General features: G+C 39.6%; 2 long non-coding RNA genes across 2 annotated transcripts; one reads left to right on the top strand and one right to left on the bottom strand.

The window, feature by feature from the left end:
- Positions 1 to 2,457: 2,457 nt before the first annotated feature.
- On the bottom strand, positions 2,458 to 4,328 carry LOC143881213 (uncharacterized). Its single transcript, XR_013251910.1, has 2 exons — positions 3,730 to 4,328; positions 2,458 to 2,695 (listed from the first exon to the last, which is right to left on the bottom strand). It is a non-coding gene; the product is annotated as an uncharacterized LOC143881213 (long non-coding RNA).
- Positions 4,329 to 17,090: 12,762 nt separating this feature from the next.
- LOC143881302 (uncharacterized) lies at positions 17,091 to 17,591 on the top strand. The gene is made up of 3 exons (XR_013251918.1): positions 17,091 to 17,165; positions 17,251 to 17,310; positions 17,399 to 17,591. It is a non-coding gene; the product is annotated as an uncharacterized LOC143881302 (long non-coding RNA).
- The last annotated feature ends 4,966 nt before the right edge of the window (positions 17,592 to 22,557 follow it).

The following is a 22,557-nucleotide window of genomic DNA, read 5'->3' as shown; positions in this document are numbered from 1 at the left end:
AAATAAGAAAAAAATACCAAAAAAGGTTAAAAGTTATGATAATTACGGGAAAAAATTAATCCGATTTTTCACAGCCGTTTGATACGAGTACGTTTTTGCAATGATGTTGGCATGGCATACTCACCCTCATTACGTTTTTGCAGGTGATGTTGAAATGATGAGCCGAGCCTGGCCTAACTCGGGCTCGGCTCGGCTCGTTAAGGATTCGAGCCGAGCTCGAGCGAGCTTCCGAGCCCGAGCCAAAATTGACACCCTTACTACATATAGTGGGAAAACCCAGGTGGCAATGCCAATTTCCCTAAGTTATTTAAAGCTTCAGATGTTTAAATTGACGTTCGCCTATTAACTCATTTTTTTGGTGGATGACCTGGGGTTTTGCGGACTCTTACCATATTTATTAGTAAAAAATAAGAATTGCAATCCAGGATGTGCTATAAAACTATTATTTCAGCTAGGAGACGTCTAGCTTTCTTAGGGCGGGGAGTACATGACTCTGTCTAGGAGATTTTTAATATAAGCGAGGAGACATCTAGCTTTCCCAGGGCAGGGCATAAGTCCATTTATTATATTCACTGATGGAGGGCAGAAATCACCCCTGTGCGGTTGCACTTGTCATTCATTGCATAAGGGAGGCCCATAAATGTAGGAGGTAGCTCAAGCATGTAGATTTCTTCCTTGGATTTGGCTTTTTGAGAGAAGCCACTAGGGGTGCAATTTGGGCCAGGTTCAACCGGATCCTGACAGGTTCAAACTGATTTCGGCATTGGTTGGGTTGGCATTTCCTCAAGTCGGGTTAGGTTAGGTTCGAGGCCGTTCCATGCCCAGATGGGTCCCGCTTGGGGTGGATTAAATTAGTTTAGATCTTGTAGCTTTTGGAGTTTGCTTTCTTAGGTTTTTTTTGGTATGGATAGGATTCTCAGTGACAGGGTTCCTAGATTAGCTTTCGTAGGAGGTTTATGGAAGTGGTCCAGTGAGTTTTTATTTTTATTTATTTTTGATGGGTAAGTGGGTTTTTCATTTGGTATAAATAACATGTAAGTGGTCTTTTTCAAATTAATGAAGAATTTCAAACTCAAAATTGTGCTCTATACACGGAGGACTAACCCTTCCCTCATAGTGTATCGAGAGGCTAATCTTCCCTCTACAAAGATCAATCCCTCAACACAGAAGACTAACCCGTTCCTCCTTGGAGACAACTTCAGCTGATCACTCAAATCAAAAGGCTTCTTGGAAGGTTCCAATCTTAGAGGATCTCTCATGTTTGGAGGGAGGCCAACATGGCCGCCGATATTCTGTCCACAAGAGAATGCATCATCAAAGGCTCCAATTTCCCTCCCTTAATTAGCCCCTCTCTGCTTCTCGAGCAGATCTCCTCGGATCGAGTTGGGAAAATCTACGTTCGTTTATAGCTTTCAGTGTTTGAATGTAATTTCTCTATTTAGTTGTTTTGGGCGTTTAGCCTTCGATGGCCTATGTTGCCCTTTCTCTTGATTGTATTCCTATCATTTTCGTAATATATCTGGTTGGGGTCCGCCCAACCCCTGCTTACTTACCGAAAAAAAAGAAAAAAGATCAATCACGTTCTGAACTGATTCGAGTTTGTAACAGAGGACTTGGGCAACCTGACCGGAACCTGATTTTATCTCTCTAAATTTATAGTGTTTTTATTGCGTTTTTGAAAATCTTAAGAGCTACGGGTTTCTTATATGTATTTTTTACCTTGTGCCAACACAAACCTAACTTGACCAGATTTGGAAAATTGGGTTTCCTAGGTTGTGTTAGGGAGAGATTTAGAGATGGGTTTGGTTAAGGTTGACCTTACTCAACTCGGGGCTTGGGTTGGGTCGGGTTAGGCTTGGTATTGCTACCTTGGGTTGGAGTATTGCTGACCTCAACCATATCCAACCCGGACCCAGTTGCACCCCTGGAAGGAGGTGATATAATCCCATTGGAAGCATAGAAAATCCCCCCTGATATTCCGTTTTTCCTTCAACAACAAAGGGTCCAACAAAGGGGTCCAGTGTTCATCTTCCTATAGTCTTTAGCTGGTTTCTCCCATACACAAAGTTGCAGAGGATGCTCAACCTAATTGAGCTTGCAGCAAATGTTTTCTAGGATGGTAATATTCTGCTTAGAGATGTCTCAGAGGAAGATCCATGAAAGTTGAAGCATTCCTCCTAATTTACTTGTCCTAATCAAGTTATTCCTCCTAATTTACTTATCCCAATCAAGTTTATTTCCTTCTTAGATAAAAGGCAAAAAAAGAAAGAAAAGGAAAAACATGTACAAAACAACAATTGGACTTTTGGATCATTGCAACTTCATAACTCTATCAACCCATAGTGGGGCCCATTAGGTGAACTGTCACGTCCCAAACCCCACCCTGGGCGTAGGACATTACAACGCCATAGACCTGCAAGATAAATCCTACAAGCATACAAGACTACAAAGCAATAATAGAACCAAAGTTAACCAAATCCATACCCATTAATAATCAAAACCCCAATAATACGAATGTAATACAATCGAATCAAATCTCAGCACTCCCCTGAATAATAAAATAAACATAAATGTAGCCTTAAACATTGTTTCATACTACTTATGGAAACTAAATCAAATAACTAACTATTCTCCAAGCTAAACTGGTCCAGAAGCTAAGCATCCATTTCCTCGTTCTTTGCACGAGGGTCAAAATCTGAAAATATTATAAACCACGGTCAGTTGAAAAGCTCAGTACATAATAAAATACTACTCTAAGTGTAGGTCTAAGCATGTCAAGGCTCAATAAAGGTCAAACAGATAAAGTCAAATTTGAATATTGAAGTCCCGAATAGAAGTAATAGGCACACGAATAATCATATGTGCATATCGACCAGAATACTGAATAAAAGGTGAAATATACAGCTAATCAATATCAAAATAGTGGTCAAAGCCAAAACGTCTCCAAGATACAAATCCACTTCAGAATCATTGGCATGGTCTAGAAAACGCGTTATTGCTTACACCGACCGTCCACAGTGTTAGAGTTCCTCAAAGTTTAGAAACAAGTTGACAGGGGCCAACGTTTTATCCACTGACGGGCCAGAAGTTCCAGTGTATTACCCCCATGGCGGGTCTGGAAATTAACCCAAGCCTCCACAGAAGTGTCTAGATAATATGTCCAGGGTCCATAACAGATAAAATTTTGAATCAAAATCAATAAAAAGAACTATTTTTTTTATTTCTACTTTGTTTTTACTTGAGAAAGTGATGTCATCTTTGCTTTGCTTCTACTTATACTTAACATGCAACGAAACAACATGCAACGAAACGTGCCCTTGGAAAAGGAAAGTAGAATGATGAGGGCATGGCAACCAAACATGTATATAAAAAGAGAAAATGACATCATTTTACTTTTATTTTATAGGGGAACACTTTTTTAGTGGCAACCAAAAAGACCCTGAGGCTCTATTTGGACGGAGATGGTTACCATGTGGATTAGTGGTATAAGTAGTCCATAGGGAGGAGACAAACTTTTGTTATGTTTGATCTACCAAGGATTTACCTGGTAGAATATTGATAAGTATTGTTTTGTTGCCAATCTCGTAAGTAATGGGAGGGGTGTAATTACCAGTATATATATATATATATATATATATATATATATATATATATATATATATATAGAGAGAGAGAGAGAGAGAGAGAGAGAGAGAGAGAGAGTAAAAAATTCTAATTGAAGAATTTTACCATTTTGGAGAAATGAAGCATGGAGGGTATAAGGAGAGCTTCTGAGTGCGCCACTTCACAAGTAATAATTAGCTATCATTCTTGTCCGGTAGTCTCAATGGAGTGTGATGGTAAAATGCTAAATTGGCAAACAAACACCGAATAGTGCATTTTCTTGCTTGAGGATTGCTCAAGGCTCCCTTGCAATTGGCATCCAAACAGAGTCTTAGGGATTTTATACAGCAAAATAGAAATCTGCATTTTAGCCCTAGTAAAGAATCATGATATCAAAATGATGTCAAAGGATGGATTAAAGCTTAACTACTCATTGATAGTTGACGCATTGTCAACAGCTTCAGTCGCCTTCCTACTCTTGCCTAACTTTTACAACTGATACAGTTTTGCTTGAGAAGCTAACTACATCAAGACCATAACAAGTTCGATGGTCACAAACGGAGAGCGGGCAGAGGGCTATGGAGAGTGACATACTATTCTTTGACAAGAGAGATTTCACAAATCTTATAAACCTTTTGACTGCTGTGCACATTTTATAGTAGAACCCGTGCCTCTCAACTTGCTTTTGGACCTTTTCATGCCCTATCCTCGTTTGTTATCTTGTGTTCAGCCTGTCCCCAAACGCCAGGCTTACATATGCCCTTGGTTCTACTATCTTGAAATCCCATCTCTATCTCTCTCTCTCTCTCTCTCTCTCTCTCTCTCTCTCGTTTGTTATCTTGTGTTCAGCCTGTCCCCAAACGGTTGAAGCCTTGTCAACAGCTTTAGTCACTTTTAGCATTCTTGCACCTACTATAATTTTGCTTGAGAAGCAACCTATGTCAGGACCTAAAAAATTCCGTGGTCACGGGCTATGGTTGGAGAGTGACATCCCCATGCTTTGACAAGAGACTCATAAATCTTAAAAACTTTTTGACTACTGTAAAGTAGAACCCCTGCTGAAAAGACACATACATGCGCGAAGAAAATGGTAAAAGCATTGAATCTGCTCATCTAACTTCTGACATATAGAAAAGCTTGGTGAACCTTCTTCCGCAATTCACTTTCCCTAAAACAACCCATGACAAGAACTCATTATCTCAAGTTCTTTCCTTCCACTTTGATTTTCTTTTTAACACATTATTTTCAAAAAAATTAATCTATGGATTGGCTGTTTGGAATTTGGATCTTAGATATAATTCACGGAAACAAAAACATTCTTGAGAAAAATAAATTCCTTTTGATTAAGTTTTTGGAGTAGGATCGTAATGGGGACCGAACAAATTGATTCTCACCCCAACATCAAAAGTGAGGTAAGTGAGCCCTTAGATATAGTAAAATCAACTAAAAGTAAATTGCTTTTGCACACATGGCAAATTCTCATTGTAGGTTCCCTGCTCGGTCTGGTCTGGTCTGGTCTGGTCTGGGTCTCCATCTCAATTTCCTTTCCTACAATACTACAGAAAATATTATATTTTGAAAAAACTTTTCCAGCCTAGAAAATTTATTTTCCTAAAAAAAATAAAATTCCCTATCATGAAAACAACCCTGGGAATTCTTTATTCTTTGAGACTTGAGAGTAAACATTTGCGACAAGACAAAAGAGTAAAAGACAACGTTTCTCAAAATATTCATGAAAAAAAAAAGTCAAGGCAAAACAAAAGCCATGGATTCCGTGCACATTAGGGTTTGATCGGGATTGATTCCGTGTGGTCCCCACATTACAGAATAGCGACACGCGGCAAAAGCTCCGTAATATCCTTATCTGCCACGTGGCATCAAATTTACGGAATAAACTGCAATAATTTAACATGGAGAGCAGGACTAATATTGAATCCGGGAATGGAGTGTATATACCAAACTAAGGGATTTAAATTTCGGTGCCTCTTTTATTACTGGAAACAGCATGCAGTAAGGATAATTCTGCACTACCCTATTTTGATAATGGCACAACTATCTTAGTTTTTTTTGTGGCTGTTACAATATTCAAAGATGGTATCACAACCCTATCGGAAAAATGTAAAACAAAGAGAGTAGTGACATTATCAATATATGATAGCGGTGATATTATTCTCCTATAAATATTGTTCCTTTTTATTTCTTTATAGAATAAACATGTATGCTTACTTAAATTACAATAATAACGCCGTGAAATTATCCTACATCTTGGTTTGAGGATACTGGAGTTGGGATAACTATAGCATCTCTCTAAATATGATTCTCACTTGCCCTAAAAACTTAGGTGGTTGCATGTACTGTGATGGGATCAGTAAACCTATTATAGGTTCAAGAAGGAAAACGAGGGTACATGGAATTCTCATTTAACATTAAGGGCTCGTTGGGTGCCGAGAAGATTTTGATTTTGATTTCTCATGATCCAGATCAAATCCTTGGCTTTCCAAATCAACGAGTGACAGCGAAAAAAATTAGATTTCCAAATATGCTATGGAAATAAGTAATTGGAAATCCACAGATCTGGTAGTTTCCTTCACCCTCTTTGCTCCTCAACCTCTCCCCTCCATAGGAAGTACCCCCTTCCCTCTATGTCTAGCTTCTTCCATATGAGCTGGCGGATCTATTCATTTTGTATTCAAAACTCAATTCCAAATCCAAATACAAAATATGAGGTATCCAAACGGGCTCTAAATGTGCAACCAAATGGCAGATAAAGTTGAAACTAGCCCTTGTAGGGCTGTTCTCCAAGGGGAATGAAATCCTTGGATAAGATGTTCTTGGGATTGGTTGAATAATTTGATATTAAATAAACCTCTTGTATAAGATTACCCGAAACATTGGGTTTTTCTCGTTGTAAACGGGGATGGTAAGCCAATCCAAGGACAAAATAAATCCCGACATGCAATTTGGGTTGCACTTCTGATTGTATCCACGTATGTCTTAGTCACATTCCATTGGCGATTCCTCAGTGGTCAGGTCATTTTGCTTCTATGATCCTACTTCTAAGTCCGGGTCAAAAACCATTTCAAATTGGGAAAGAGGACTTCTCAAGTCTTGCGATTCCAGCTTCTAAAGTCAACTTACTCGGGATAATAAGGGCAACTTACTCAGGATAATAAGGGCTAAAAGGGCCTAGCTCAATGAACTAGGTACATTATACACAAATAGGGCTAGGGTTATGGAAGAATAGGTGGAAGAAATTCAAGCAAAAAAGAAGAAGATAAAACTATAGTCTTAGAAACAAAAAGCAGGAAAAAAAAGTCTTGTCCCTTTGAGTAGGTTTTTTAAAAGGGCAGTGATAAATCGACTCCCCAAATGGATAAATCAACTCCCCATGTGTCTATCTCTCTCCTCTTTCTCTCTCTAACCTAGAGGAGAGAGAAAGACACATGGGGAGTCGATTTATCAATTTGGAGAGTCGATTTATCACTCCCCTTTTTAAAATTATGAAAATACTTCTTATAAATAGACATAAGTGAATGACATATAAAGGGTATTTTCACACAATAGAGCCCTCCATTAGGATCTAGGACACTCAAATCGGATTTTGTGGCTACATCTAAGTCACGATTCAAAATAATTTCAGACCTTAGGATATGGATCCAATGAAGAAAGTTCAGATCCGGCCGTTGTGCCTAAATCCTGTCCATTAACATTCAAATCCTGTAATCCATTTAAAATTTAAAGCTTGATATCCGTTTCTTCTCCATCGGTTTGCTAGTAGGTCTCTAGTATATTTGGATCACTTGAGTCCTTTGTTTTACCCTATCTAGTGTGTCTCAAGGATAGAAATGGTTGTTTTCGTACTTAATCGATTCATCTTTCTTTTTCGTTTAATTAACCGGTAGGAGTCTCCACCAAACCCAGCTTGCATACCGAAAAAAAAAATGTTACAGTAGGGCAGAATTTCATGGTAACAAAAACGTGTAGGCTGTGTTTGGATTATCGGAATCAAGAATCGAAATCAACACATATTCCGGTCCCTTTTCTAATTCTCCGTTAAACAGATTGAGAAAAGAATTAAATAAAAATTTTAATTCAAGAAAATTCGAAGAAAAATTTCATTCTAACCAGGTAGAATCAGAATACAACTCTTGGGGTGGGAAATAGATTCCGGCATTTCCCCCCCTCTAATTCTGCCCGGATGGTAATACCACCCCTTTGATTCCATTTTTTTTTAACCAAATGCCAGATTCAAGTAGCATGGGAGTCAGATTCCGATTCTATAGCACTCGATTCCAGCAATCCAACTACACTCATAGGGTGTTACGATTGCACGATGGATGATTTTTGATTATGCACTTAGGAATGACAAACCTGAAGTGCCTACTGATGAGAGTACTGCTGCGGATTTGGCTACCTATGAAAAATGGGAACAGTCAAACTGCATGAGCCTTATGATTATGAAAAGCACGATCTCTACCTCTATCCGAGGAGGCATTCCCGACTCAGAGGAAAATGAGGAATTTACTGCTAGAGAGTACCTACAGGCACTAGAGGATCAGTTTAAGGGATCGTTTTAGGCTCTTGCCAGTACACTGATGATGAAGATGATCACTATGAAGTACAATGGTAGTAGTGGTGTGAGAGAGCACATTATGCGAATGAATGACATGGCCTTCCAGCTAAATAAAATGAACATGGAGATCTCTGAGGATTTTCTTGTTCATTTCATTATGACATCTCTTCCTGCGCAGTTTACTCCATTTAAAATTAATTACAATACGCAGAAAGAGAAGTGGGAAATGAGTGAACTCATAGCCATGTGTATTCAAGAAGAAGAGAGGTTGAAGACCGAGCAACCTGAAAGTGCTCATTACACCACAGAGAGAACGTCAAAGGGTCACTTTAAGAAGAAAACCAAAAGAAAGGGCTTTGGGAAAGGCAAGAAGAAGGTAGCAGGTGGTTCGGCTCAACAGGGCTTGACCGGTGGGATGAAAAATCGCATTAGGTGCCATTTCTGTAAGAAACTTGGTCACATAAAGAAAGAGTGCTCCATGTATGAATGGGGTTGAAAACCAAGTGAAAAGACATCAGTAATGGTAACCCAACTTTGACTTAGCAAAACTATCTTCAAAGTTTAATGGGTAACAACTAATTACTGATATGTGTCTGTTTGGCACTGAAAGTAAGAATAATGCCCAGTTAAAGGAAGTTCAGTGCGTATTGTTACGAAAAGTAAAGATTGAGTAAATACTCTTAATGGAGTTGTTTGATATTAAATGTTTATGGTGACAGGGACATAAGGAAACTCCACCCATATGAACACAGAAGTGGTGCCGCTTCAATCAAGAGCTTTTGGTTACTCTTGTAAATATTCATGAAACCAGGATTAGCACCTGGCCAAAATAGTCCTAAGGCTGTTTTTAGAAAACCTCTGTTGAATCTGGATAATTTTATGTGTGTAGTATTTTCAGTTTTAATACAAAGGAGTATTGGTTTAATCTATGGACACCAATAACTTCATTAGAACTTTAAAGTACTTACACTAATTGAAGGTTTAAATCGAAAGATACCTTCTTATACATAGAAATTATCAGTAGAATAGGTATAACACTATGTCACAATCTAGTGGGGAATTGTTGGTGTAGTTTGTAACATAGTGTAGACTATAGTGTGGGAACTCAATCCCCACATCGAAAAGGAAAAGGATTTAGGCGTTTACAGTTTTTTTTATTATACAGACATGACTCTTCAAGTAAAACTTGTTATAAGAGTCATATCTTATTGTAAAAACATGATTCTTCAATTAAAACCTGTTAGAGGAGTCATATCTTATTCTAAAGAAATGACTCTTCAATTGAAACCTGTTAGAAGAGTCATATTTTATTGTAAAGACATGACTTTACAATTAAAACATGTTAGAAGACTCATATCATATTGTAAAGACATGACTCTTCAATTAAAACTTGTTAGAAGAGTCATATCTTCTTGTAAAGACATGACTCTTCAATTAAAACCTGTTAGAAGAGTCATATCTCTTGGATTATGACCGTTGGTTTAATATAAATAGAAAACTGTTAAGTGTATGAATATATATCTTTTCCTTCCTTCTCCCTATTCTCATAGTTTCATACAGAGAGTTAAGAGTGCTTTATTGTATCCTAGAGGAGAATTGCCCAGACAATATCTTATTTAAGATAGTGATTAATCACGCTTCAAAGCCTTTATTTTGTTTCTATTTAAAATTATTCTAACAGTTTTCACCCTTTCATCGTATAAAATCTCTATTTACATATAAAGGGCCGCCACCACATATAATTTCTTTACGAATAGATATGAACTTGCATATACCATAACACAGTGTGTATTGTTCCTCTGCTCGTCAGTAACTTGTGAAAATGATTATACACCGGATTTGGAAGTATCATCTCTCATTACCTAAAACAAACAATCTCTCACGGAAATGAATGAGAAAGTCACGGGATTGGAAAAGATTATCACGGGATATAAAATTTTTTTATGGTTTTCTTAACAGCTTTGTCTGTAACACACAATCTCTCACTCCTCCTCTTATTCTATAGCAAACTGACAGATAAAAACAAGAATGTTTTTAGAGGGATGATGCATGCAATCCCTTGCTTTAATAGCTTATTCGAAACAATAGTCATTTAAAAAGTTTGTCTGCCGAAAGGAATGTTATATCACGAGATGTTATATGGTGTAAGCCAATGTACTCCGGTATGCTTCAAAAAGTAATGTACAGACCACGTCATAGGATTATCCAAACCGTCCATGTGATGGAACACGACGTAAATAAGTTGTGCCCCTCTGATCTGTAGAGGTTTCCATAATATGCTGTTCCTCTATAGATCGGAGGGTTGGGATCATCCTATAGAAAGGGTTTTAGGCACAAACTATTTACACTATGGCACATTACATGGACGGTTTGGATCATCCTATAGTGTGGTCCATACAATACTTTTTGAAAAAAAGGGGACTATAAGGGCTTACACCATATAAAAACTCGTTATATCACAATAAATTGATTTAGGCTACTAATATTGTGTAGAAAATCGAGAGATCAAAGACACAAAAATTCGATACACTTGTTCACACAAAAATCAAATTAAGAGGCAAATAACCAAAGCCCACATACACAAAGGACAAAGAAGATGCAGAGAGAGCCTTCTCTTCTTTGTTTGAATATAATATTCAAAATTCAAACAGCACAACCAAGCAAGAGAGAGAAATATTTTGATTCAACATACAATCGGATATCCTCTTCTTTTGTCAGACCGTTTTCTCACAGACCCTCTACGGCTCTACTCTCTGCCAAATCGTTTTGCACATAAGTGCCTTTTTGTAAACATAAAATAAGTATCCTAAAAGAACTCTAACTAGCCTAAATCACTAGGACTAAAACACCCACTACTACTCCTCTTTTAAAGAGAACAGCAACTCAAATTCCTAACAACCTAAACAGATTATAACGCTAGTCTTCAAGATTCCTGGTTTAATTCGGATTCAACTACTAAGTCGACCTACATCTGCCCATGTGTGCCCGCATCACGCCGTGCCATGTGCCGCACTGCCCGTGCTCGCCGGCCTGGCCCCTCCGGCGCATGTCTAGAGTCGGCGGTGACTCTCAACACCCACCCTCAACGCTGACTCTCTACGGGTCACGCCAAGTTCCTTTCGAAACTTCACAGACTTCTTGTAGTTCAGCCCTTTGGTGAATATGTCGGAAACTTGATCATTTGAACGAACTGATATAAGAGAAATTTCTCCACGAAGCACCTTCTCTCTGACGAAGTGATGATGTACTTCCAAGTGCTTCGTTCTGGCATGGAACACTGGATTTTCCGCAAGCTGGATCGCATTCTCATTGTCACATTACAACCCCACCATATAATCGGTATCTTGGTGTAGGTCTTCCATCAGCTGCATTAACCATACACTCTTTTGTGATGCCATAGCCACAGCACGATACTCCGCTTCAGTTGTGGATAGAGAAACGGTCGTTGCCGTTTACTACACCATGAAACGACTCCCGATCCCAAGCTAAAAACATACCCTGCAGTAGATCTCCGTGTGGAAAGATCTCCAGCATAATCCGCATCACAAAATCCCACAACTTCACATTCACTACATTTTTCATAGAAAATACCAAAATCCATTCTACCTTTTACATACCTCATTATTCGACGAATTGCATCAAGGTATGGTTTTCTCGGCTTTTGCATGAATTTGTGCTATATCGGGTCTAGTGAGAGTTAGATAAACAAGACTGCCCACTAGCTGGCGATACATACTCTTACTTTCAAGTTCTTCTTGTTCCTCTACTCGAACCTTTGTATTAATCTTCATCTGAGTCGCAATTGGATTGCACTCAGCCATCCCGAACCACTTGAGTAGATCTTCGACATATTTCTGCCGACTTATAAATATCCCTTTCTCAGTTTGATCCATCTCAAGACCAAGAAAGTCACTAAGATCTCCCAGCTCCACCTGAAAGCGTGTTCCAAGATTGACTCGGATTCTTATGATCTCCTCCAAATCGTCTCCAGTAACGATTAGATCATCAACATACACAAGCACCACTGAAATTTATTGTCTGTGAACTTCTCAAACAAACTAGAATTCGACAATGTCACTGAATAACCACTAGCAGTGAGAAACTTTGCTATCTTACCATACCACACTCTTGGAGCCTGCTTCAAACCATATAAAGCCTTCCTCAACTTGCACACATATTACGGATTCTTGGTAATCTCAAACCCCCTAGGTTGCTCAATGAAAATTTCTCGATCCAATTCACCATGCAAGAATGCATTATTCACGTCCATCTGCCATAACTTCCACCCTTTACAAGCAGCAAGGGCAATGAGTACACGTACCGTAGTGATTTTGGCTACTGGACTGAACATCTCATCGTAATCAAGCCTGTACTTCTGAGAGAAGCCACGAGCAACAAGTCTCATCTTGAACCTTTCAACCGACCCATCTGCTTTGGTCTTTATCTTGCACACCCACTTACACAAAATACGTGACACTCCAACCGATAGTGAAACTAGATCCCACGTTTCATTCTTTTTCAAGGCTAGGATCTCATCTTCCATTGCTTCCTCTCATTCAGGAACACCTTGGGCTTCTTCAAAAGACGTCGGTTCGGTATTACCGATATCCTCAACTAATGTCGCTGTATATGCCATAGCTTCAGACTTTGAAATTTCTGAGCTTTCTTCTCTGGACATTTCCTCCTCTTGAGGTTCTGTAGAATCGGCATCACCTCCGCTAAAGTCGTTGTCGAACAGAATGACTGTCACATCACAATTGCTCGTGTCCACCAAGCTAGTGACATCCACTACCTTTGTAATCATCAGAGCAGCTTGACAGGAATCATCATGTTCTTCTTTGATAGAGAGAAAAGAACTCCACTCTTCATCACTATCTTCCCTTCAAGGATCTTTCGATATTGCAGAATTACTTTCCTCATTCTTCTTCTTTGGTGCATAGAAATTTTTGGCAAAGTGGCATGTCTTACCACAATTGTAGCATGTCCATCTTTTTCCCTTGTTCAAAGGTTGTTTCTCATAACTGCTTGAGGCTCCCCCATGATCAGAACTTCCTTTTGATCTGATTTGACCTTTGGCTTACCTTTCTGATTCTTAAAATTCTGAAATTTCCTTCCTTGACCAGCAAAGAGAACCTCCTCGTTCTCCTTTATCGTAGATCTAGCCATATGCTTGGCTAAGCTCTCTTGGTTAGTCAAGAGACTCTCCAGTTCCACTAGCGTTGGTTGAGTTAGCCATCCTTGGATTGTTGTGATGAAACCACAGTACTCAGGTTTCAATCCTCGAATAATAATCCTCTGCATCCCTGTCTTCGAAATTCTGGACTCTTCGTCGAGCTGCGATATTTCATGACAGATCTTCCTCACCTACATGAAATACTCGGGAATTGTCATATTCCCCTAAGATACGGAGCCTATCCCATTCTCAAGCATCTGGAGTCTAGCGTCATTTGTCTTTGAAAACAAAGTGGCAAAGACATCCCACACTTCCTTCGGTATCTTGGCATCTCGAATATAATTGAGAAAATTCCTCTAGATGGTTGCCTTCAACATGAATATAGCTTTACCAGCTTTGATCTTCCACTTTCTCAAAGCATCTGAGGTTTCTACACCTCCACTGGGAGAAGTGATTTCTGCATCGTTCACAATTTCCCATAAATCTTTCCCTTGGAGATACGACTCTATGCAAGATTTTCAATATGAATAATTTGAAGGAAAATTTTTCATGTGAAGTCGGAAAAATAGGGAAATGTCCGATTGAAGTCACCCAATTTCAACATGTCCAAGTGGTGTCGAAACCCAATTCCTGCCTGAAAAAGTGACACAAATGCCCCTCGTCAAATCGAAATGGTTTTTACAAACTCCCTCAAGTAAACCCTATTTTCATCCTCTCTTTTTTTCCAAGCAAGTTTTTACAGCCATCTTCTTCTTCTTTTTATAGCTATTTTTAGAGCCATCTTCTTTCCAAGCCATCTGTTTTCATCTTCTTCTTTCGAAGCCATTTTTTACCTCCATTTTTAGAGGTTTCTTGAACACCATATTTTTTCCTCTTTTTTCCTTTCCAAGCCATCTTCTTCTTCTTTCCAAGCCATCTTACATTTCATTTTTTACTTCCCTTTATTATTTTGCCACCACCGAAAACCCCTCGTTTTTTTCTTCCTCAAATCCCTGGTGGTCGAAATCAAAAGGGGCGAGATTTAGATTCCATTTTATAAGTTTTGAAGCCCTCATTTTCTTCTTCCTCCATAAGCCTTGTGTCGCCGTCATTTTCTTATTCTTCCAACCACTCGTTTTCTTCTTCCTTCAAAATCAAAACTTCCACATGTTTTGTTCTTCCTCCAAAACCCTTGGCTTCGCCACTGCTGTCACCGTCACCGTCTGCTTCCTTCCGGCATTTAGTTTCTCGGCGTAAATAAGTGGAATTTTTTTTGACATCGATAATCCGTTGTTTAGACTTGATACCCCCTGTAAATATTGGATAATCCCCATTTATATTTGGAAACGTTGTTTTTCTTATGATCTAAAACCTATTTTAAAACTAATAACTGATATTTGGATTTTTTTTGTTTCATTTTGTTGGTGTGTTGTGCAGAAGTTGTTATGGTATAAATTGATAACCTCAGTAAAGAATTGGATAACCCTTGTTTCTAAATTGATAACCTCAGTATAAATTGGATAACCTCTATATAGATTTGGATAACCTCAGTATAGAATAAAGATCAGTATGGAGTTGGATACCTTAGTCTAAAATTGATAACCTCTGTATACTAGGATAACCCTTGTTTATACTTAATAACCAGTTGATAGGCTGTACTTAAAGTTAATAAGCAGATGATATGCCATCTTTATAATTTGTATCCCCTATGTATAACTTGGCATCCCATATGTATAACCTGCCATCCCTTATGTAGAATTGGATAACCCTTGTCTATAATAGGATAACCCCTCTCTATGATAGGATAACCCATGTTTATACTTAATACCAAATGATAGGCCCTCTTTGAACTTGGCATACCATATGCATAACTTGGCATCCCATATGTTTAACTTGGAATCCCTTATGTATAACTTGGAATCCCTTATGTACAATTGGATAACCCTTGTCTTATAATAGGATAACCCTTGTTTATAATGGTATAAATTGATAACCTCAGTATAGAATTAGATAACCCTTGTTTATAAATTGATGACCTCAGTAAAAATTGGCCAACCTCTGTATATTTGGATAACCTCAGTCTAGATAAGCTCAGTATAGAATAAACCTCAGTATAGAATTGGATAACCCTTATATATAAATTGATAACCTCAGTATAAATTGGGTAACCTCTGTATAGAATTGGATAACCCTTGTATATAAATTGATAACCTCAATATAAATTGGATAACCTCTATATAGAATTGGATAACCTCTGTATAGATAACCTCATTATAGAATAAACCTCAGTATAGAATTGGATAACCTCAGTATAACTTGGCATCCCATATGTATAACTTAGCATCCCTTATGTATAATTGGATAAGCCTTGTCTATAATAGGATAACCCCTCTGTATGATAGGATAACTCTTGTTTAAACTTAGAAGCCGTGCCGTTAGATTATCCATTTGAATTACTTGTGAGTTTCATGAAATTAGATCACAATACGAATAGGCAAACTAATAGATTATTTGTTTATACCTCTGGTATGAAACAAAAAAAACCCATCTTTCTTCTTCTTGCTCTTCTATTTTTCATTTTCATATGTTTGTTTAGATGTGTTGATTTCTGATGTGGGTTCTGTTTATTGATTATTTTAGCAATGAATTCAGTTCAGTTCTTTTAATCTCTAATGTGGGCTTTTTTTCATTTCTTTGTATCGTGAATGAATTCAGTCTAGTTAGAAGGCAACATAATTTGAATGAATTCATTTATTTGTCTCTTGAATTCATTCATTCATTTGTTTCTTTAATGTGGGCTGTTTATAACTTTTTGATGATGTTAGTACTGACCTCGATATATTTGTTCATTTGTTATATGGCTAAGGGAGGGAAGAAACCTGTAAGTGTACTCTATTGTAGTTTAATATTTGATGTAGTAGTAGTTCTTTTATGTTCATTAATGACTTAACCTGTCATGCAGGTTAAAAAAGTGCCGGCACGATGTTCACAAGCATGTTTTACAGCTGCCATGGAGGATGAAGCTGAGGGAATGGCATAAGAATGCTCTGAAGATGACTCCCTTCAAGGATTTGATGAATTTAGAAGATGTGGCGATGCACAAGCCCCTAATCAGAGCACTGCATTCTAATTGGAATGCACATACGAAGTCCTTTATTTTAGGGAGCACCGCAGTTCCCTTTGAAGCGACCGATGTTGTATTGGCGCTAGGCCTCTCACTGAGAGGACAAAGAGTAAACGTAGCTAGGGTAATCCCTAATGACAAGAGGAATCCCCCTCCTCTTGTGCCGGGTTGGGTGTTTCCCAAAGCATTTGCGATGGCACCGGAGATTGAGAAGAAGATTATGACGGTAGTGAACAGGGAGGACCAAGTGTCGATCGATGCAACGGTGAAGTATATTCTCCTTCACCTATTTGCGGGCAGACTAGACGGTCTTCTTCACGCAGACCGCACATCGGGCAGACCAAATGTTCTGGCCCTACATAGAGGACCTGCAGAAGATAGGTGACTACGCCTGGGGCTACGCAGTATATGACTGGTTAGTTGAGTACCTGTCATCTGGAATATACCTCGGCGGCGGCTCTTTGGTAATTCAGGTATGATGTCATTTCAGCTTTTTTAAATCATTATATGTAGTTTATTATATGTTCGCTAGTTTTATGACGATTAGGTGTATTATGCAGGTGTGGCTCTATGAGCATACCAAATTATGGGTTCCAAAGAATCCAGAAGCCCGACCACGTCTCCTAAAGTGGGACTGAAATACTAAGTCCGGGTCGGAGGAGGAGTGGCCGAAGTATCAATCGATCGAAAAAAGATGCATCGGTGGACATGAGGTGAGACATAACCAACATAGATTGTTCATTAATTATTATTTTTAAATGAGGTTAGATAATGATAATAGGTTATTGAAATCATCAGGTGGTCGTCTCATTAACTCTGGATGGGGAGGAATTACGGTACCTGCCCTCAAGCTACCAGGTAATGCACTTTATATTGTAATCACGGTATTTCATCGCTTATTTCTCTCCTTACTGTCCTTTTATTATTTACTCTTTTTGTATGGCAGGAGGATGATGAGTTGGGTTCGATAGAGGGGCTTCTATCGCTGACGCGTTCCCCTATGCCCCTGCATTTGCTAACCCACCCGAGAGACGAGAAAATGAGAGAGAAGACGAGCCAATTGGTGGTGGTGACTTTAACGATCCTCATGAGGGAGAGGACGAAATAGAAAAAGGAGAGAGAGGAGTTAAGGAAGGAGAGAGAGGAGACAAGGAAGGAGAGGGAGGACATAAGGAAGGCGAGTATGAGACAGTTGGTGGAGAGGGAGGAGATAGCAGAGGAGAGGGAACAAGTAGAAAAGAGGAGCTGAGAAAAGAGAGGGAGGATTTTGAAGAAGAGAAAGCTTCCCTTAGGAGGGAGACTGAAGAATTTAGGAAAGTGAGGGAAACTTTCCTAAAAGAGAGGGAGGGGGTGAAGAAGTAATAGAAGAAAGAGTTGGTGCATTGGATGAGGAGACAGTTGGTGTAATGGGGAAGGAGGGTGACAGTGTTTCGGAGGAGAAGGATGGTGATGTGTTGGAGGAGGCTCGAGTTGGTGTAGTGGAGGATGTAGTGGGGGAAGGAGATTGAAGATGAGTTGAAAAAGGTGGCTCTCACCATTACTGACAGTCCTCTACAAGTTCCAGATGTCTTGGAAATGGTGGCTGTCACCATTAATGACAGTCCTCTAGAGGTTGAGAGCACAACATTCATTATTAACATTAAAGACAGCCCTCTGAAGAGGAAGCATGCCGAAGCTCCTCCTATGGGTAGTATTGAAAAGGAAGTGAAACGGAGAAGGACCAGGGCTACGAGCAGGTTCAAACAATCACCCTTTGACGTGGAACCTCAAACCGATGAGCAGAAGATGAAGGCAGCCCCCAAGAAGGGCCCCCAGGGTGAAGAAGGGAGGGCAGGCAGGCAGAGCACAGCTATTCAGAAGCTCATAAAGTATAATAAAAAGTACGTAAATGCGAGGTTGTAGCACGTAGATTTATTTCTCACGGTAATGTGAGTGTGTTGCAATTTTAACGGCTCTATGATTATGCAGCTTGGAACTTATTACCTGCGATGATGGCACTAGGGTAATTGCGGAGGACTTGTACGAACTCTGGAGCCTTAGAGGGTACCTCGCAACCTCTGAAAGGTGGCATCACACTCCTCTCTTCAAATTTGGTTCGCATTAGGACCAATAGTAGTTTTGAATTAAATTCGAATCCTTTTTATTAACAGATAGTAGACATATGCGCGAAGGCTATTCACTCCAACTACCGTTCAACCGGTCAGAACCGAATTGCATTAGTTAGTTCGTCACTCTATGTAAGAGGGTTTCTCTACTTATGCATGTTACATAATACCTTTATTTAGTAATGTTCATTTCTTTCCAACTTAATATCTGCATACACGGTTGTTCAGGGGTATCTAACTGTTGGCCGTGACCGGATGGATATAAGAAGAAAGCTAGAGGTGTGGGCGGACGGGAAGAAGGTGTTGGCCGATGCTCTTGGGGATGAAGATCTGACCCAGTTGGATATGATCTTATTCCCATTATGTCAAAACATGCACTGGGCTCTTCTCGGGGTTGACTTGGTCAAAAAAGCCTTCGTCGAGTTCAATTCAGAAACGGGATTCAAATTTGAAAAACTGGTAGCACCGACCGTAAGTAAAATACCTTTTGTATAACACCATTTGATTGACACCCTAATTTATTTGTATAACACCGTATCACACCTTAATTTTTTTTTTCAGATAGACTGCATAAAGCAGTATTTCAAGGATCGTGGTATGAATATAAATGAGTTTCCGTATGAACAGAGGAGTGATTGCTCATAGCAAGACAATGGGTTAGTCAGAATAGAAAGTTTGTTGTAAAGTTGTTTAATTGTAAATGTAGTAAAGTTTTCTCACTGCTTTTTTCATTATTTATTATGCAGCTTTGACTGTGGATTGTTTGTTCTACAATTCATCGACCATCTTTATCGCGGTGCCCCTTGGGAATTTGGCCCGACAGACATCCCCGACATGCGTCAGGCTCTTTGTCAAGGATTTCTACAGGGGGGTTTGGAGAGTGTAAAGCTAGCAAAGATGATTGAGTTCTTGTATACATTGTGTTTTGAGTTGTTGTAAACATTTTGTTTTGTGTAAATGATTGAGACATTGTAAACAGTGACTGAATTTTCAGTGTAAATGATTGAGACATTGTAAACATTGTAAACATTTTGTTTTCAGTTGTACATATACAGGTTTGAGTAAACAGTGACTGAGTTGTTTGAAACCCATGTATACATGTTTGGGATGTTGCTGAACAAGCACCATTGGGTGCTGAAATCTGACAGCTGCACAAGCACAATTGGGTGCTGACTAAGTAGGGAATGTTACTGTTTTTCAAATCTTAACTGTTACGACAATAGGATGATCCAAGCCCTCCATTTGATGGGCCATAACATAAATGGGTTGTGCCCCCAAAATAATTTGCAGCCCCCCAATCTATAGAGGTTTCCATAATATGCAATTTCTCTTTAGATCAAGGGTTAGGATCATCCTGTGGAAATGATATTTTGGGGCGCAATCTATTTACGTTGTGGCCCATCAAATGGACGGTTTGGATCATTCTACGTTGTGGCCCACCATACGACTCAGAATTTACAAAATAAATTCGTATCCATAAAAACTGGGGACTATATAACCGCTTATTCTCTCTCTCCATCCAGTTTTTTCAAAATCATCTATGGCCCACACCATAGGATGATCCAAGCCGTCCATTTGATAGGCCACATCGTAAATAGGTTGTGTCCCAAAAAACCATTTCCATATGATGATCCTAGCCCTCAGATATAAAGAGAAATTGCTTATTATGAAAACCCATATAGATTGGGATACTGGTTTTTAAAAAAGAAATAGAAGCTCTCACGGAGCTCCGTAATTTTATACGGAGCTCCGTGGTTTTCCACGGAACTCCGTACACGGAGCTCCATGGGAATTAAAAAAAAAAAACACAGTAGTTCACACGGAGCTCCGTGTGAGCTACTGGTTTTTTTTAAAAAAAAACAGTATATCACACGGAGCTCCGTGTGAATGTACGGAGCTCTGTGAGAGCTTCTGCAGTTTTTTTTACAAAACAGTAGTTCACACGGAGCTCCGTGAAAATGTACGGAGCTCCGTACATGTTTCTGGTTTTCTTTAAAAAGTGCCAGTAGGTCATACGGAGCTCTGTGAAAATGTACGAAGCTCCGTGCGAGCTTATGGCTCTTTTTAAAAACCGGGCCCCAGTTGCCCTTTCAACTTCAACTTCCTTTTTCCCCCCTCTCTCTCCCTTCTCCAAATACCCTTTTCCCCCCCTCTTTCTCTCCCTTCTCCAAATACCCTTTCCCCCCCTCCAAATCCCTTCTCCAAATACCCTTTTTCTTCCATCCAAACCCAAAATTCACTCATTATCTTCCATCCAAACCCTTTTTTCTTCCCAAAATCTTTCCTTTTTTCGTTTTTCCCTCGCGTGTGGATGGCACGTGGTGAGCACTCACTCGTTCGTCGCAACGACAATCCTTCTCGAAAAAGGGCTACGGAATCTGACCTAGAAAACCCTTCCCTCTTCGACAGTCCATCCGCATGCGACACATGGAACAAGATTTCTAATCGGGGCATCCTAACGGGTAGGTACGTCGATCCTCTCATCTGTGAACGATTCCATCTCCTTCATTGCTTCGATACCTTGGGTTGGACACCCATCCTTCAAATTAATGAACTTGTGTACCCCCGTTTAGTTAAGTTGTTCTATGCGAATCTTCACATCTCACCTTCAAATTTTCTAATTGAAACACACGTGAAGAAAACTACCATCAAGATGGACCAATGACAGTTTAGTACTCTCCTAGGCATTTCATCGGCAGGCATCGAGGACTACTTTTGGCCCGGTGATAAAATTGATACAACTAACGTTCCTAGAGAGACCGTTTATAGCACTATCGCCAATGATTATGACCAGAACATCTGCGTTCGATCTGCTCATCTCAATCTTGCTGCAAAAATGCTTCATAATCTCATTTTCAGCAACATTACCCCTCGCAGTGGGCTGACTGATGCCTTGTAGCCCCTTGAGGCCTTCATCATTTATTGAATCTTAGAACATCGCCCCCTGAATCTGGCCAACATTATATTTCATTTCATGAGTGAAGCCCCTCGACGGGCCCGTTCGTCCATGCCCTATGGTATGCTTTTGACCTGAATTGTCATGGCCTATGATGTTCCTCTTTCTGGTGAGTTGACCTGCACTCCTATTGCTCCATTTGATGGACGATCCATAAACAGGATGCAACTGGGTGTTGCCCCAGAGATTCAGGACGAGGAGTCAGACGATGAGGACGACGCAGCTCAGGACATTGAGGACCACGACGAGGCAGCTCACCACGTTAAGGAGCAGGACCATCAGGCACCCGCGGACATGGACACTTCACAGGACCTGAATCGGGCATGTACCCATCAGGATTTATTGGCCCTGCAGCAGACACTTGAGCGCTCTATGACCTCTCAATTCCAGCAGCTCCATACTCATATAAATAATCACTTTACATCATTTCGAGAGTACCTCTCCAGCGGTCAGTGGGGTTAGTATCCAGCCAGTTCATCACACCCTCCACCTCCTCCAGAGCAGTAGTCGGATTATGCTCCTTTCATCACAGCGCTAGCCGATGTTCACTCATTTTGGGCTTTTCTCTGCTTTTGATCTGATGGTTGATCTGTATAGGCTACTTAGGTTATCTTTGTATGTATGGTGAACATGGTTAGCAGTAGACTCAGCTATGTTTTGATGATTATGGAAGTATGTTTGTACTGTGAGCCGTGGCTTCTCTTTTTGTTATGAGCGTTTGTGGCCAAGCACCTCATTATGTGTTGATTTTATGTATGGCCTTTCACCTTATATGACATGTCCATTGCCTATGCTATTTTACATATACAGGTTTGAAACAGATGCATCTGTGTGTGCTGAAATCTACAATGGATGTCTGAGCAAAATAAGATCTCAAATCTGAATTTGTGTGACAGAGAATAGGTGATGGATGTGTACTCTGTTGGGTGCTGAAATCAGTATTTTTGGGTGTTTATGTGAAGTGTTGAAATCTGACAGCTGCACAAGCTGGAGCAGCAGTTGTGTACTGTCTGTTCTATCACTAATTACTTACTATAGATCTTG

Source organism: Tasmannia lanceolata, unplaced genomic scaffold (genome assembly GCF_043159265.1).
Source record: "Tasmannia lanceolata isolate RefF3 unplaced genomic scaffold, GAP_Taslan_0.1 ptg000007l, whole genome shotgun sequence".
In the NCBI taxonomy this organism is placed as follows: Eukaryota; Viridiplantae; Streptophyta; class Magnoliopsida; order Canellales; family Winteraceae; genus Tasmannia; species Tasmannia lanceolata.
The sequence above is the reverse complement of the archived record's forward strand: the minus strand, read 5'-3'. Positions and strand labels throughout refer to the sequence as shown.